At 44.0% G+C, this 17,529-nt stretch overlaps 1 protein-coding gene and 1 long non-coding RNA gene across 12 annotated transcripts in view; both read left to right on the top strand.

Annotated features, from left to right (window-relative positions):
• Nucleotides 1-17,529, top strand: part of ANKRD44 (ankyrin repeat domain 44) — a 348,870-nt gene that overhangs the window by 39,606 nt on the left and 291,735 nt on the right. The window lies entirely within an intron of this gene.
• LOC138918685 (uncharacterized) lies at nt 12,866-14,265 on the top strand. Its single transcript, XR_011428328.1, has 2 exons — nt 12,866-13,116; nt 13,625-14,265. It is a non-coding gene; the product is annotated as an uncharacterized lncRNA (long non-coding RNA).

Raw genomic sequence — 17,529 nt, 5'->3', positions numbered from 1 at the left:
GAGTCCTGGTCCGGAGAGGTGGGGTTACGTGCTGAAGCGGTTGACAGTCCTTACTGCAGTTCTGTGGAACAGCAACACCCCACCTTGTCGGACTCTGCTGCTCTGAGGACATGGGCACTCACAGGCGCCCAACCAAGTTGCAGGACAAATTCTTTGCAGCTCTTTCCACGAAAGAAGGAAACAGCTTGCTCTTTTTTCTCCTGCCATTTACTCATGGATAGTGACATGAACATTGTTAGGTGGAGAGGCAGTCTTGACTTTGACACTCGCGGTCCAACATGCCAGTCCTTCGTATTAAACATCTGCTTCTCCAGTGGGTCGCATCTGGTGCCTTGCTGTCTCCGGTTAACATCCAGCCGGAACATCCTGCGACTTAAATACAATCAATCACTACAAGGATTTGCTCTCCTGCCTTTTCGATTCAAAGTTTTGGTTTGTTTGCCCTAAGTATTTATAGGCTTTTTTCTTTTCTTTTCTTTTTGTGGGGTAGGGATCACCAAATTAAAATTCATGTTATCATTAAATTTAGCAGGAGGAGCAGCTGGTAATTGTGGTGCACCTACCTGTTCCCATTGGTTCCAGAGCATTTAAGTGTTTGTAAGTTGTTAGGATTCCCTCCCCCTTTTGGTCACATAGTTCGACAACTCTTATACATTGGCTTGTTTTAAATCTTCCAGGGTTAGTCTGTCTTGGTCTTGACATCTTTGCCGGTGCAAGTTAATTCCTAAATCTTCAAAGTACAAAAAATGCTACTCATAAGCATTACTGTTATCATCACCTACACAAAAGAATTTCACATAGAATTTTAAAGTTGTAAGGGATGCCAAAGCTGATCTTAGCCCAAAACCTTCATGTTTTAAAATGAAGAAACTGAGATCCGGGCAAGTAAAGCCTGTCTTGCTGAAGGACCACAGCTGTCGGCCAGCACAGTGGAGACTAGCTCCTGTCTGCTGCCTTCCAGGCTCTTGTGTTTTTTACTAGAGCTTGTAAGATGCCTCCATCTTCTCATTGGATTTGTTGAAAGGGCTGTAAGAAGGCAGCCTCTCCTAAATCAAGATCAACACTAGTGAAAAGTGTATTATTTAGTCTTAGAAAGGAAGTTATTCTTTAGGACTTAACAGAGTAGGGCTTTCAAAGATGTTTACCTTTAAAAATGTTTCTGAATACATCCCTTCTCTTCTCCCAACAAACTAGTCTTACTGTGGAAAGAAAGAAAGAGTTGCATAACCTTCATTTGGTTCCATCTCCTGATGTATAAAAGGAATCTGAGGAGTTCTAGGATTCAAGAGCAGCTAAAAAGTGTCAGCCTGTCTTACGGCAAAGCCACGGGGAGGCTGGCTGAAGAGGTGGTCTGGGCGGGCTGGGGTGCAGCGTAAGCAACCATGGTTTCTGTGGGGCTTTAGGCCCAGGAAGTGTGTGCTCTTTCTTGCCTTATATAGTCTTACCTTTCAGCTGGAAACTAAATTCTTAGAAGCTGGTTCCTAACGTCACCAGAGGCTTAAAAACCCTTTGCTAAACCCCCAACTCAAGAGTTTTGCCCCATCGTTGTGGGTGGGGGGTCACCTGCTTGGAACCCCTGTCTTAGAGTTCGTGGGGTACTGAGGTCTCCATCCAGCTATTTGTAAAGCAATCACTTCTTCATTCCTCCCTCACCTGGTTAATGCCCTATTTGTGAAGTGACTCTTTTTGCCAGGGCTCTTGGATTTTTAGCTTGAGGAGATATTCTTGCTGTTGATCACCTGAATTACCAGTTGTCATGGTGGCCGATGGAAGGAGTGGAAGAAGACATTTCCTGTGCTGCAGAAGCTGGGTGCAGGAGCTCGTTGGGTTGATGGTGGCCAGCACATAACAGACAGTCCTGCATGACGTCTCAATCATGCATGAGGAGGAAAACTCCTTTTCTGAGCTCTGTTTTGGGAGAAAAGAAAGGGGGAAGGGAGAGGCAAGTGTGGTTTTTAGTTTTGTTTTTTTTTTACTATCAGAAGGAACTAGGAGCTATTTCTACAAACAAACAAACTTCACATTTAGCACTTCTGCATTTGTAACTGTGTCTCTTCTGTTTTCCTCTTCACACACACATCATTTTTCTTGCAGCGTTGGGGGACCAACCATCCTGGTTTGCCCAGGACTGAGGGGTTTCCTGGGAGGTGGGACTTTTGGTGCTAACACTGGGAAAATTTTAGGCAAACCACGTGGAGTCAGTCACCCTGTGCAGCACAGAACACACTCACCTATGTAATTAACATAATAGTGTAATTATTTCCTCACAGATGGACATTAGGAGGTTTATTTTTATCTTTGGTAAATTGAGATAATTTTAAGTTTGTGAAAGAAAATTCTATTACATAGACATGTAATGTATTTTGGCTCAAGGTGGCCATGAAACTCTTTGTAGTTTGATTTGAGATTGAACTTTTGGGGGCTGCTCGTTCTGTCGTATAAAGACACTACAGTGATTTTAAGTGTGTGGTCATATGTCTTCAGCCTCACCCCCAAAGCAGTTTCTCAAAGTTACAAAGCAAGAATGGTAAGTTCTGTTGGACCTCTGAAATGTTCACTGTTCTTATCTGAATTTGCTGGTGACAGCAGATGCCCCCTCCATCTCCAGGGCTGCCTGTGGACAAACTGTGTCAGCAGGTGGCCCTTTTTGGAGCTTCCTGCCCGGAGGCCTTCTGGTTTGGTGTCCCCTTGCCAAGTCCTAGCTCACACTTGAGTCACCCATCTGCCTGCCAAAGGCAGTGGCTGGCAGCTGTGGCAGTGGCAAGAAAGTAGAAATCCTGTCACTTTGCAAGCGGCCTTTCTAGCCCGGAGCGTGGGGCCTTGGGATGCGTTGCATCTTTTCCTGGGCTACCTGGCCTTCATCGCTCCCTCCGGCACTGGGCTTACAGTAGATGCTGTGCTCCAGTCCTGCCTTCACCAGAGAAGAAGGGACAAGAAAGGCTTTATTCTTAGGACCCTTCTCTGGTTGATTTGGGATCCAGTTACATCTAGCTTGGGGAGTGCCCTCGAGCGCTGGTGTTTCACGGCGGGGACCTACTAATGGCTTACGTTTATTGTGATCTGGTTGTATACTGGGCCTTCGAGGTGCATCATCTGTCTTCATCCTCACAGCCATGCCAGGAGGGAGGTGTGATTCCTATTTTATAGATGAGGAAACAGGAATAGAGAAGCTACTTGACTTGTTCAAGGTCACACACCCGGTAAGTGATGGAGAAGCGTGTCCTGCCCTGACAGTCTGATTGCGCAGGTGGGGCTGCAGTCACAAGGCTGTACTTTTAGCAGTTGAAAGGGCAGTGCCGTCCTCGGACTCAGGGATGCCTGCTCTTGTTTCCCGGGCAGCCGTCGGGTGAGCCACGCTCCTCCCAGCTCCTGGGGCCGGACCTAGTTCTGTCAGAGTCAGGAGCTGCTCTGGAGGCCTCTGCTCCTGTCAGACTTGTGCCTGGCTTATCCCGTTAGCCTCTCTACCTCCCCACCCTGGTGAATGACATGTGTTTTGCTGATTTTTTTTCTTCGTCATTAACAAATAAACTGTGATCGTTGTAGAAAAATCAGGAAGCTAGATAAACAAAAAGAAATAGTTAAAACCATCTGAAGTCTCTATCTTCAGAGAGAACTGCGCTTGACATCTTGATTTAGTTCCTGCCAGTCTTCTGTCTAGGTAACCAGGTGAAATGTTTAAATTTCCTGCATGATAATATCACTGTCTTTCTCTTGAGCGCAAAACTGCTATCTATGCTGTCTAGACCAATGACTTTTCCAAATAAACTGAATTTATGCTTCTCTTAAATAAATGTTGGATGCTCTGGTGTAAATCCAGCGGTGACACACAAGGTCTAACCCTGGATTGATTGAAACTTTTTTTTTAAGATTTTATTTTTCCTTCTTTACCCCAAAGCACACCGGTACACAGTTGTATATTTTAGTTGTGGGTCCTTCTAGTTGCGGCATGTGGGATGCCACCTCAGCATGGCTTGACGAGTGGTGCTAGGTCCGCACCCAGGATCCAAACCTGAGAAACCCCGGGCCGCCGAAGCAGAGCGCGCGAACTTAACCACTCGGCCATAGGGCAGGCCCCTGAAACGTTTTTTTTTTAAAGATTTCAACTTTTACTTCCTCTTTTCCTCTAAACAGAGAATAAATATAAACTCAAAAAGGCACAGTTGTTTGTGCCAGAAACAAGACTGAAACATTCTTTAAAAAGATTTCTGTTTCAACAGTATAATGTGAATTTTTATAGGCTCAAGTATAACGTGAAATAATTTAAAAATAGGCAGGAGCTACAGAGATCTGATAATCTTGTGGTTTTCAGGCTTGCATAAGCTATGGCTTTCCTTGTTTTCCCCAAAGAAAATTCCATATGGAAGCTCAATATATAAAAGAGATTGGTGGCAGCAGGGGTCCCTAAGGCCCTTTCAAAGATCATTTGGATTTAGTGTTCTCTGAAAACCCCTTTATATGCGAAAACTACTGGTGAGTGGCTCAGTGGTTTTTCCTGACACATCATATCCTCAAACAAACAAACAAACAAACATTTATAAATGTAGGTGATGAGGAGTTGCATGGAATTTGGATGACCATATCATTTTGATCCAAACTGGGACAACTTTGAGAATGGTAGGGTGCACTATTAAATATTAAGCTGGGGAAACAGATGCGACACAGGACTGTCCCATGTCAACCTGGATCTGTGGTCACACTGCATAGGCTCTGTGTTTGCTCGCCTCAGGCTTGACGGCAGCAGTGAACTACTTTGACTAGCAGGCTAGTCCGTCACTTTCCAGGCAGGCTTACACTGCAGCGGCATTACAGAGGTGGTGTATGACCTTATGCTGGTCCGGAGTTGCAAAATGGCTTCCATCGCATGCAGCGGTGCTGACCAGGTGGTTGGGGAGCTGCAGGAGCAATATGTCAGAAACATTCTGGCTCTTGCAGCCCGGGAGCGGGATAAAGTGATGACCAATGATCACTGTTTGCTGTGGGTATATGATAAGGGAGAGGCCGCATATGTTGTGCAGTAGCCAACCCTGGGTAAGTCAAATTAACCTCTGTGGGCCTCAGGCTCTTCTTTGTCCTCAGGCTCTTCTTTGTAACGAAGAAAGTTTCGATGGCTGTCTTTCCTGTGCCTCGGTGCCCCCTCTCGCTCTGTGCCTCAGCCCTGCAGCGGAGGGTGTGCTCTTTACAAGGTTTGCGCTGTGGTCTTCCTCACACAAGTGGTGGTGCAGGGTGTGCTGGCAAATGAGCTCGAACTTAGCTCTCCAGGTAACAAAGTCAAACACTTAATTTCAGATTCCAGGAGAGGGTTTTAACCAGCGTCAACCATTTAGGAGCCGATTGCTGCCCTGCCCCCCTTCATTTATAGATAATCTTGGATTATATCTGAGATTATTGGATATATCTAAGATTATTCATTGTACAGAGTAGTGACTTTATACATTATTCCTTTACTACCCAACGTCGTGTTTGCCTTCTGCCTGCCATCAGGCTAGGGGAGCAGGTGTTTTCTCTGATCAACGTTCATGCTTGTAAAAGAGTCTATAGCCCAAAAGGTTGAATGAATGATTCACGACTCTAGTTTTTATTATGATATTCATAATTTTTAAGGATGTTTTCACTTGTCTCCCCTTTTGAAAACTGAAAATTTGTCTAGTCCTCTATTAGTTGGGCCAAGTCAGTAAGACGTATGCTGTTCATTTTTGGGCTGTTTCAGGCTTTACAAAGCCAATGTTTGCTCGTATTTCATGGTTTCGTGTATCTCTGATCCCCTCAGTCCCAGCCTCGTGAGTCATAGCATCCCAGTGCAACCTTCCAAGGTATCTTTAGTACCAGGAGACCATTTTGCCCCACGGGAGCCTCCAGAGCTCCTAGTAAAATTAGAGCCATTTGGGGGCTGGCCCCGTGGCCGAGTGGTTAAGTTCGCGCGCTCCGCTGCAGGCGGCCCACTGTTTCGTTAGTTCGAATCCTGGGCGCGGACATGGCACTGCTCATCAGACCACGCTGAGGCAGCGTCCCACATGCCACAACTAGAAGAACCCACAACGAAGAATACACAACTATGTACCGGGGGGCTTTGGGGAGAAAAAGGAAAAAATAAAATCTTTAAAAAAAAAAAAATTAGAGCCATTTGTAGACACATCTGGGGCCTCGACATGCAACATTTAATCCCAGTTCTAACTTGTCTCTGAAGGTTTCAAGGTTAAATTGCTCTCGTTTTGCTTTAGTTTATTTTTAAAATAACACTAGATTGAGAACCCGAAGACCTGGATTCTACTCATGGTTCTTTTTCTAATGGTTGTATGGGTTTGGGCAAGTCCCGGACTTAGTTTCTCTCTCTGTAAAATGGGAGGGGTGGGTGGAGAATCCTCTGAATTCCTTCAAGCTCTGCTGTTCTAAGAGAGCACCCCGGGTATCTCTGTGGCAACCTCTTCTCAACTCCTGGAACCTGGTTTCAAAAGTATCTGCCTTCCGTGAACCTCTGAGTTTCCCCGCAATGTGGGGGTGGCAGCGTTAGAGTTGATCGGATCTGAGAAACACACACTGAGCTCTGCCCCAGCGTCAGGGCTCTGTTCCCTAAGAATGTGGTCTTCTAGCATCTCTAGGAGCTTGGTTTCGGGGCCACAGAATCCCTGGGGCTGTTCCAAGCGTTGTCCTTGAGAAATCCCCTTGAGCCTCTTGCAGGGCAAGGGGAGCAAACCGTGCAGACCCATTTGTCTGTTGTGAGCTATGGGGAGCTGGGGCCCACCCTAGCCTTCCTCTGAGGTGCTGCCCTAGCGAACGGCCTGGGTTCTCCCAGGCATAAGCCTGTTTTAATGAACTCCACAGTAGCAGCTGCATCTAGCAGGTCTGTTTCCCAACTGTTGACCCCAGAGATTGGGTGCGATTGACACAGTGACCACAGACTTTCTCAAGAAGGGAATTCTAGTGTGCAGTCAACAGCCTCTGTGTGTGTAGATGCGCGCCGTCTGTGGAGGAAGCTTGTTTTGCTGTTGAAGACTGGCAAGATAAAGAGAAAGATAGGAAGTGAGCACGGGAGAAATGTCAAGACAGAAAGCCAGGCAGAACTGCAGGTCAACTGGGCCAACTCAACCCACCAATTGTTGTTAAACAATGGCCTCCAAAGTGGTGGTAGGGGGACAGCTCTACCATAGGTGCGAGCAAGATGGCTTATTGAGTTTGGGAAAGTAAATATTAGAATTCATATTTCTTTTAAATAGATTTTTTATTTTTGTGTATTTTAAATATACATTCTATACTAGTATATATATAAGATCCTCTTAGCTCTACTTTTCACTTTTTACTACCTGGCCAGGCCACTTGGATTACTGCAGCAGGCTTCCCACTGGCCTTCCCCATCCAACCTTGGCCCCTACTCGCTACTCTCAACGTAGCCATCAGAGGGATGGAACTCAGATCACGTCGCTGCGCTACTCAAAACCCTCCCATCGCACACAGAGTAAAAGCTAAAGTCAAACAGCGGCCCTCCAGGCTCCCTCCACGTAGCCCCTCCACTCACCTGTCCAGTCATATCTCCTCCTGTCTCTCCTGGCTCCTTGGCTGCAGCACACTGGCCTCCTCACGATTCAGTGCACACGCCAGGTGCACCCCTGCCTCAGGCCCCTGGCTGTCCCTGCTGCCTGTGAAGCTGTTGCCCAGATAGCCGCAGGGTCCGCCCTCACCTCTGTCAGGTCTTTACTCCAAGGTTACCTTTTCGAGGAGTCCTTTCCTGACCACTCTATTTAGAATGCACACTCTACACTTCCTGTCCCCCTTTAAAAATGTTTCCCACATAGTGCACATCCCTCATATCATATATTTTATTTTTTAAAATAAAAGCTTATGTGTAGGAGAGATGCAAATAGCAGGGGGCACAGTTGTTTTTTCTTGGTTAGCTTGGTTAATTCACTACTATATCTTCAGCACTTAGAACAAGGTCAGGCACATGTGAAATGCTCAGTAAATATTGGTTAAGTGAATGATATAAAGATGTATGTGTGTGTGTGGGTATATGTACATGTTCAAATATTTTTCCTGATGAGGCACTCAAACAAAAAATAGGAAAGACTTTTGTAAACAGAGCTTTCATCTGTACACCGGAATATTTGATTTCCCTTCAAAAAAAATTCAGAGAAATTTTTCTGCCCCATCAAAAGATGAAAGGTTACATACTGTCTTCTTTGCTGGTTCTATTTCCCCTCCTTTTAAATTGGGCTTTTGGTGGTGGGGATGGCTTACACTGTAGTTAGTTCTGAGCCAGTTCCATTTCTTTACAGGGGAAGAACCAGGGGGACACTAGGGAGGGGGAGATGTCTACCCTAAATGTTATGGGAAGGGACACTCACCCCCATGGCAAAGTGGATCTCCTGTGTATTCAAGCAATCAAGGAGGGTTTAATGAACTCCGTCTCCATGGCAACGACTCTTCGGGAGTCTTCTGCTCCCCCTCTTTCCACAAAGGAATGAACAGGTAAGAACAGGTACAATGAAATAGTTAGAAACCAGACAGAACTAGGAATGAGGGGACAAGACAATACTCATGCTTTATGTGATTTAATCCTAACAACATCTCTGTGAGAGAGGGGCTATTATCATTCCATTTTGCAGATGAGGAAAATGAGAACTGAGAGATTCGGTAATCTCTTCAGGGTCCATGACTCTGGGATTCGTGTATGGCCAACTTGACTCCCGGGTGCACATTCTTAGCTGTTCTTAGCTGGCCTCCTGGACTAGGCATAGAATCACAAGAGGCCCTTTTCCTCACGGAGCTTATGGTCTTGTTAGAGATGATATTGAATGCCTTGTGCATGGAAGGCCCTCATCAAATCTTTATTGAATACACGTGGTGTGTGGAACAGCTCTCAAACCAGGTATAAGGCAGGTTTAGACTACATTTTGGGGTACCGACGAGGGACTCCAGGAGTCCAGAGGTGGGCAGAGTTATTGAGAAGGGCTTCAGGGAGCTGGAGGGCATCCAGCTGATCCTCGAGAAAGGGAATGATGTAGGCAACAGATGGGGGTGGAAGGCATCCCAGATGAGTGGCATCCATGTACCGGTCAGGTAAGCTGAGGACTGCGAATTTACTGAAGCAATACTGTGTATTTGGAAGGCAGAAGAGGACAGGAAAGAAATATTCAACAAGCTAACTCGGTAGGAGTGGTGTTTGTACATCAACCAACCATCTTTCTCCTTTGAGTTCTGATGGGGACTAGATGTCCTCTCCTGGAGACATAAATTAATGGGTTTGTACTGGACAAAACTCATTGTTTCCATTTGTTGCTTGGGCTTGATCTTTTAAAAATTTATTCATACCCCTCCTTGTTCCAAAAAGTATTGAAGCATAAAGTGAAGTGTTACCTTATGGGTCCTTCTGTCTCCGTGATACCCACTCCTTGAATAGAGTGTTGCGTAAGTTACTTGTCATGGCAACATTTTGCGGACAGACGAGTGTCCTGGAGCAGCACTGACTTCATTGAAAAGGCTGGGTGGTCTTCATGGTGCAGGACATTGATGGAGTAATGTAGTAGGTTTGGAGATGGCCTGTTTTTAACCTTATAAAAATTTTTTAAATAAAAAGTTACTTAAAAAAATCCAAACTATGGGGAATCTACAGGAAAAAATAATCTCATTCCTTAAAAAAAAAAATCAATTGTAAGAAAAAAAAACTGGAGGGGAAATATATGGATTAAATGAGAATTAAGGCTAGTTGGATTCTGATTCAAACAGACTTAAAACACACACTTGTATGAGACAGTTGGGAAATTTGAATACTGACTGGATATTTGATGATTTAAAGTATGAAAATGATGTTGTGGTTATGTTTAAAAAGAGAGTCCTTATCTTACAGAACAAGAAAGCAAAAGCACAAAACCTTAGTATTTGCCCAGGGCAACTAAATATTTTAGTGACTTACTCTTTTTGGAAGTTATTTCTCTTTCTTTTTGCTTCTTCCTGCTCCCTTTGTGCTCCTCCTGACCCATCCACTCCCACTTGATAGAATGTCTTCAGCGGAGTTGTTAGAATCCTTTTTTATTGTTTGTCGGAAAAGCATACGATTCTGCTAGTTTTCTTGCCTAAAGAAATACGCTTCTGAGTTAGTTGTGAGGTTCACCCACCTATTGACTTAAAGTGCCCCTCATAAGTCAAGGCAGATATTTGAGCATCTCCCTTAAAATCACGTCTTGGGCGCCTTCAGGAAGACCTAGATCTGGCTGTCCTTGTACAGTATTTTAGTGTAAGGTATTTCCAGGGGAATTTAGATATTAGAGTTGCCAAAAATCACTTTGTTACATTAACTTTTTAACTGTGTTTCAATTAAAACTGGGTAGATTTAATTTTTTTATTTTTTGCTTGAAGAAGATTCACCCTGAGTGAACATCTGTGCCACTCTTCCTCTGTCTTCTACGTGGGTTGCTGCCGCAGCATGGCCCCTGACATGTGGTGCAGGCCTGTGCCCAGGAACTGGGCCCAAGCCCCTGAAGCAGAGCGCACCGAACTTAACCACCAGGCTACAGGGCCAGCCCCTAAACCAGGTAGATTTTGAAGACGGCAGGCAATTCCAAGGTCTCAGGTTCAACGACCTCGTGCTTCTCCTCTTACCTGAGCAGGAAGTGGGTGGTGGTGTTGCCCTCAAGGATTTTGGGTTGCTCCAGGCAGGCTGAAATATCTTCCTTTATTCCTGCAAGTGTGAGAATCCTTCCATACCCTTCTTAATGGAGTCCAGATTTAAGAATAAGCTTGAGAAATGGCTAACTGCAACTTGAGTAAATGATGTTGTCACGAGTAATTTAGAAGCCAAGTGGTTATTGGGTTTTGGGTACTTTGGGGCCTTGCTGTAGTTGTGTCTGGGGGCCCATGAGGCGAGTGTAACATTTAGTTGCTAATGTTCCTTTTCTTAGCAGCCAAGAAGAAACAATCTTCTTTTGAGGAGCTCTGCTCTTTAGCAAAAAGTCTTATATCAAGGTTCCAGGATATTTTATTACTGGATTGATAACTTTTTTTTTTTTAAGATTTTTAAAATTTATTTATTTATTTTTTCCTTTTTCTCCCCAAAGCCTCCTGGGACATAGTTGTATATTCTTTGTTGTGGGTCCTTCTAGTTGTGGTATGTGGGATGCTGCCTCAGCGTGGTTTGATGAGTAGTGCCATGTCCGCGCCCAGGATTCGAACCAACGAAACACTGGGCCGCCTGCAGCAGAGCGTCCGAACTTATCCACTCGGCCATGGGGCCAGCCCCGATTGATAACGTTTTAACCTACTGTGGCATCTCACTGAACAGTTTCCAAAAATATTACATGGGAGTGGTGTGGTTAAGAGGGTACTGAAGGTGATGTCTAGAGATCTGGGCCGTGGACACCTCTCTGCTCCTAACTAGCTGTGTCTATCTTCCTGTGACACAACTTTCCTTTATTGTAAAATAGCAATAATAATACTTGTTTTATGGGGAAGTTGTGACACGTGGGAAAGTCTTTGTACAGCAAGTGGCCCATGGAGGTACCCAATAAATACTCCTTGAATCTCTCAGTGGTTCCTCATTTGTCATATTAAAGAGACTAATTCTCTAGGATCAATTTCAGCTCTATGAGAATACGATTTTAATTATTTTTTGTTTTCAATTTATGCCCATTTATCTGGTCTTCTTTCTAACTTAAACAACATTGGTAGAAAGTGTTTCTTTTGATCTATTTTTGTGTGAAGTCTCCATCCTTAGGTTTGAATTGTAGCATTTTTGGTTCCTACAACTTTAGGAGGTGCATTTTTCTTTCACTTCGGGTTTCTTAAATCAATTGACTTAGTTTATTTGACTGAAGAATCTTAAATTTAGAAAGATCTAGGAGGATAAATGTGTGTTGAAAAATTCTGAGGAGTTTGCAATCATTCTGGATTTAAGTTGTCAAAAAGAACGGAAAATTACTTATAAGAATGCCACTTCCTCTTCACAGAAGTAGAAAACCATGTCTTTTTGAGGAAGTGTGTAAGAAGAAAATAGTTGATAGGGCAGTTTTCATAAAAAATCATCATGGCAGGGGCTGGCCCAGTGGCGTAGTGGTTAAGTTTGCCCGCTCTGCTTCGGTGGCCTGGAGTTTGCTGGTTCCCATCCTGGGTGTGGACCTACGCATTGCTTATCAAGCCATGCTGTGGCAGGCATCCCACATATAAAGTAGAGGAAGATGGGCACAGATGTTAGCTCAGGGCCAGTCTTCCCCAGCAAAAAGAGGAGGATTGATGGCAGATGTTAGCTCAGGGCTAATCTTCCTCAAAAAAAAAAAAATCATGGCAGAATTTCTGAAAAGCGTTGGTGTAAAATTTCAAGCCTTGATTGAATATTTAACAGGATAGAAAACCATAAATCTCTCTAAAAAAATGTGATTAAGAAAATCAAATGAAGGATTCTTTGTAAAAAGTCACTTTAATTTGGAGTCTTCTTTTTTCCCTCTTCAGACTACAGAATACCGTTTAAAGAGGAGGTAAATTAAACAGCATTGGCTGCGTGTGTGTGTTTTAATTCTAAAATGTCCTTCAGTTTGAGGGTATATCCAGTTAAGATGTAGGGCAAAATAAAAAGGATCACATGAAAACGGAAATGAGAATCAGTGCCAAAAAACCCCCTCAAAACCCAGAGTAGAATAAAGAAAGAAAAATAGGAGAATAGGAGGAAAGAAACATTTTTATAAAAGAGAGAAGGAGCTCGGAACAGGAGGGAGGTTGACCATGTTACTTTCTGAGGGGAACGTCAGAGATGCCCTTGAACTCTAAGCTGAATTGGTCATCCCTGCTATAGTCCCCTCTTTAAAATAATTTTTAACATTGGTCACTGCTCCTCAACCGCATTGACACTTATTTCTTGGGGTTCTAGGATTGGAATACCCAAAGTGGAGGTTGTAACTTAAGCCGCAAAAAGAAATGACCAGAGTGATGTACCCAGAAGGCTGGAAAGAATCGGGCTGATGGTTATCTGGCTCATCCAGCGGGCTCCCGATGCTGGTACAGAACCTTCAGAATCGGCGTAGGGACCGTGGATAGTACGTTATTTTGCACGGTGGGAAGGCAGGTGTTGGAGGCTCCGGTGACTCGTACCTCGTTTCCTGGGACATCTCTGGTTTTAAGCAGCCGCTGCCTGTCCCCGTGAGTTGAACTCTGGGAGGCCTTTCCCTCATCCCTGCTCTACCTTTCCAGCTCGCCTTTCCTGAGGTCTAACCCTTACCCCTTTCTGCCATGAACTGGCCTGAGACCCTGGCCGTGACACCTCTCTGGGCCTCAGTTTCCTCTGGGAAATGGGGACACTGGCTTAGCTGAGCTTGCAGCTTCTCCAGCCTGCGATGGCTCTAACCCAGAGGTTGCAGACCACTGTCCACAGGCCAAATCCTGTTTTTATATGGCCTGTGAGCTAAGAATAGTTTTTACATTTTTAAATGCTTGAAAAAGATCAAAAGAATATTTTGAGACACATGAAAATGATATGAAATTCAAATTTCAGTGTCCATAAATACAATTGTATCAGAACACAGCCCTCCCTCATTTGTTTGTATATTGTCTGTGGCTGCTTTCGGACCATCAGCGTGGAGTTGAGTAGTTGCGACAGAGCCTGTATGGCTGGCAAAACTGAAAATGTTTGCTCTCTGGCCCTTTACAGGAAAACTTTGCCAGCCCTGCATTAAGCCGAGCCCAGACTGGGACCGTGCTCTTCAGAAATCGAGTGCTACACTCTTACAGCCTTGGTATTACCTAAGCTGCACTTTGATCTCGATTTAATTAGATTGCGCTGGGAATTCTTGGTTTTATTATTTTCTCCAGGAGAAAGTAGAAGCTTAGTTAGCTTTCTTGGTATGCTTTTAATTAAAAAAAAATCCTTTTTAAAACAATAGTTTGTTTGTACTCAGACCTTTTTTGTTTCCCTCTAGGAATCACTGTAGAGAAGGAGGCCATATGTTTATATTTTAAATCATTTGCCTTTTAAACTGGATTTTTAAACTCCAGATGTGGACTCAGAAACAGTTAAAATGAAACAGTCCTTTTGATTCTCTCAAAGAGCCGAGATCAGGGAGGGGATCTTTACCTCTTGCATTTGAAAGTAAGACAGAAATCTTGATATTTTCTGTTTCCCATTGTGTGCTAAAAGTACTATTTTTAGTTTCTTTGAGTAGAGACTCTAGATTAATATGGGGATGGAAGTGACTTAAATTTTATGGAGAGCCAATTTACACAATTAAATACATTTTAAAGATACACAATTATTACAAATGGAAATTATAAAATTAAAAAATCTCAATAGTATCTACTTGTCTAATGTTTCTCATTATTCTAGAAAGTTCTCTCTGAAGCTCAGTCTGGTAATTTCCGTGTGAGTTGTGAGTGGGGGTGAGTGAGTGTGTGTGTGGTTTCCAGTGTTCATGTCATAATTGTAGAGGGAATTTGCTTTCTGCTCTCGTGCTTCCAGAGTCATTTGAGTTCTTCTCAAACCCCTTCTAGGCCTGGAGTTCTTTTGATCTTGGAAGAAGATGGGCACCTTGAGCTGGTTAGTGAGGGGCAAAAGGGAGGTCAGTGAACACATGCCATCTTTCATTTAAAAGTTAGCTTCGTTTTTCTCTTCTGATCCTCCAGAGAAAAAGAATTAAGAGTGAAGATGCGGGGCCGGCTCCGTGGCCGAGTGGTTAAGTTCGCGCGCTCCGCTGCGGCGGCCCAGGGTTCGGATCCTGGGCGTGGACATGGCACCGCTCGTCAGGCCACGTTGAGGCGGCGTCCCACATCCCACAACTAGAAGGACATGCAACTAAGATATACAACTGTGTACGGGGGGGTTTGCGGAGATAAAGCAGAAAAAAAAAAAAAAGATGGCAACAGTTGTTAGCCCAGGTGCCAAGCCTTAAAAAAAAAAAAAAAGACTGAAGATGCTTGTTGATAAAGAAGATTTGTAAAGAAATTCGTGTAGTGTGTAGCTTTAGAAAACCTTGGCAGCAGCTCAGTACCGAAGCTCTCTGACGACTGAACAACATGATAAATTCTCTGGGGAGACAGGAGGCAAACATGAGCATCTCCATTTTTCAGAGGGAAACACTGAGGCCAGTGGTTGTCATTTGGCTTGCTGACTCTTAGTGGGGTAGAGCTCTTGTTTTTCCTGGCTCAGTCTGATGTGCATTTCATTTGCCTGTCCTGTTCTTAAACAGCACTTGTAAAGTCACGTGTCATCTCTACAGTTATATTTAGGATCCAGCCTGAAACACTGTATAAACACCCTGTGATAGATTACTGAAGTCGGCCGCCTGGGTAATTATTATGTGGTTTTAGTATCATATCATCTACCTTATCCAGATTAGAATGTATCACCCGCTTCTAAGTTGGTCTAGGAGAGGGAGCCCATTGGGTGCTGGGCCCAGGGGACATTGCCTCCTGGCTCCCCCGTGGGTGAAGAACCTTGTGTTACAGAGGAGGCCGTGGCCTTCATTCTTGTTTGAAAACACTTGTCACTGGTGAGAGTGCTGAAATACTAGGGCTTTTCCATGTCCTCGCCCCCAAAATACCTCCACAGTGTGCTTTGTTTTCTTTTTTAGAATTTCATGAGAAGTATCTGGAACTGCCATCTGAAGGGAATGTTTGTCACAGAACTACTTAATCTTTAGACGTGTCTAAATACAGATGTATTTAATGAGCACTTTCATTTTCCTTCTTACATGGAACGGGGCGAGTGTCTTCACTGAGCCTCTCACTTCTGGTTTTAATCCATTTTTAGCCCCTTGATTACCGTGTGGCTTGGGGAGGTTGGAGCTAAGCCACTTATTTGCTCTTCACTTCTGGGGGGAAATTTTTGCATCCCCGTTTTTCAGCATGCAGGGCTCCACTTAACCTGATGGTAGGTTAGCAGTAACTGTTGAATGAACGAAGGATCTGGTGCCAGTTCCTGCTGCTGTGTTTTCTCCTTCCATTTACCTTCTTTCCTCCTCTTGGAATCTTTCCCATGAAGATGGGGAGGACAGGACGTGATTTTTTTGTTCTATAAATCGCCCTAATAAAAGGATTGGTGGCAGAAAATATTGCCAAGTTTTTTGGTGGATTTTTTTCTTGGCACCTTGTTAAACATGTATGATCAAGAATTTTGCGGCTGATAGCTCAGTATGTCATGACATGAACAGATCTGAAACAGCCCTGCCTCTGCCCCCACCCCCAGTCAAGGAAAAAGTATGGGAAGAAATGTTTGGTTGTCATTTTTTTGTATTTGCAAGATTTTAGACAGGGTCAGCCCTTTAAAGGGTTGCACAGGAAGTCCCTGTTAACAAAGGGTTTTGTGGTTTCAAGTATCTAGCCTAGTTGGGCCTAAGGGAGGCAGATAGAGTCCCTCCGTGATCCTGGGTGGACCGAGGGGAGGGCCAAGCTGGGCCGTCTAAAGATGCCCATGAGCAACTCTGCAACATTTTTACCCCCAACTTCCACCTCTAACAGATGTTTTTCAAATTATGTATCCCCTTGCATGTTTTTTTGGGTTGACATCTAAAGTTTTTCATCGTAACGTTAGAAAGATACAAAGGATGTAATTCCTGGCATAATATAAATGTTGACTTTTAAAGTGAAAAAGTTATATCACTATTTAAAGCGTATTGAATGGAATTTAAACACTGTTGTGATTTGGTGTGCCTCATCATCACTTAAAAAATACCTGAGCAAGCACTCTTTAATAGTTGAAAATTTTACATTTTCTTTTTCTCCTTGAGCTCATACTTCCGTTCCACTTCCTCAAGCAGAATTTTATCCAAATGTAATACATTAAAAAACCCTGGTTATCCTATGATGCTTTGCAATAAAAATATGATCCTAAGGTGCTAAGAGTTAAATAAATTTCTGGATTCAGTTTATCGTCCCAATAATTTATTAACAAACAAGTTATCAAATACTTGATAAATTATTAATAAAACCTGTAAAGTAAAACATTCTTATTTGAAGTGCATTTCTTAATCTCTCCATGAGGCTTGGTTTCTTGTTTTAAATCAGTTCATGTGTTTATGGAGAGCATAACTTTTTGCTGGAATGATAGGGAGGTGTTAATTAAAGGAAGTTCTCTTGACCTGCGGTATTTTGAATGTGCCCTTTCTTGGCACCAGGACGTTTTCACACCTCGGGGGCAATTCCCTCATCAGAATCAGAATGGGCGAGAGTGGGAGAAGGACGATTGTGGATTGTGGAGAGGGGAGTGTGAAAGGGCAGTAGCGGGACTGTCAACCACAAGATGCTTTTTAGGAATGTGTACATATGGAAGCTGAGGATCTAGAATGTGATTCCCTCACAACAACCTGGGCCTGCAGGCGTCTCGAAGTCTTCCCATACTCCAGGGGTGCAAGACCCCCAGCGTGAAGCCCACTGCTGTGGAGAAGCAACCGTGGAAGAGCTGATGTCATCACGGGGGCGGCCTGCATTCCCGTGCCTCTGGAGTCCCATCCGTTGGCCAAGTCTGGGTCACTGGGTCACCTCAAGTGTGCATGACAGACATATTAGTCAACTCTCATAGGCAATACAGATCTCCTTTGAAAGCCTGTGCCTGTGATTTTGAAA

Source organism: Equus caballus, chromosome 18 (genome assembly GCF_041296265.1).
Source record: "Equus caballus isolate H_3958 breed thoroughbred chromosome 18, TB-T2T, whole genome shotgun sequence".
NCBI lineage: Eukaryota > Metazoa > Chordata > Mammalia > Perissodactyla > Equidae > Equus > Equus caballus.
This window is presented reverse-complemented; position numbering and strand designations above follow the sequence as displayed.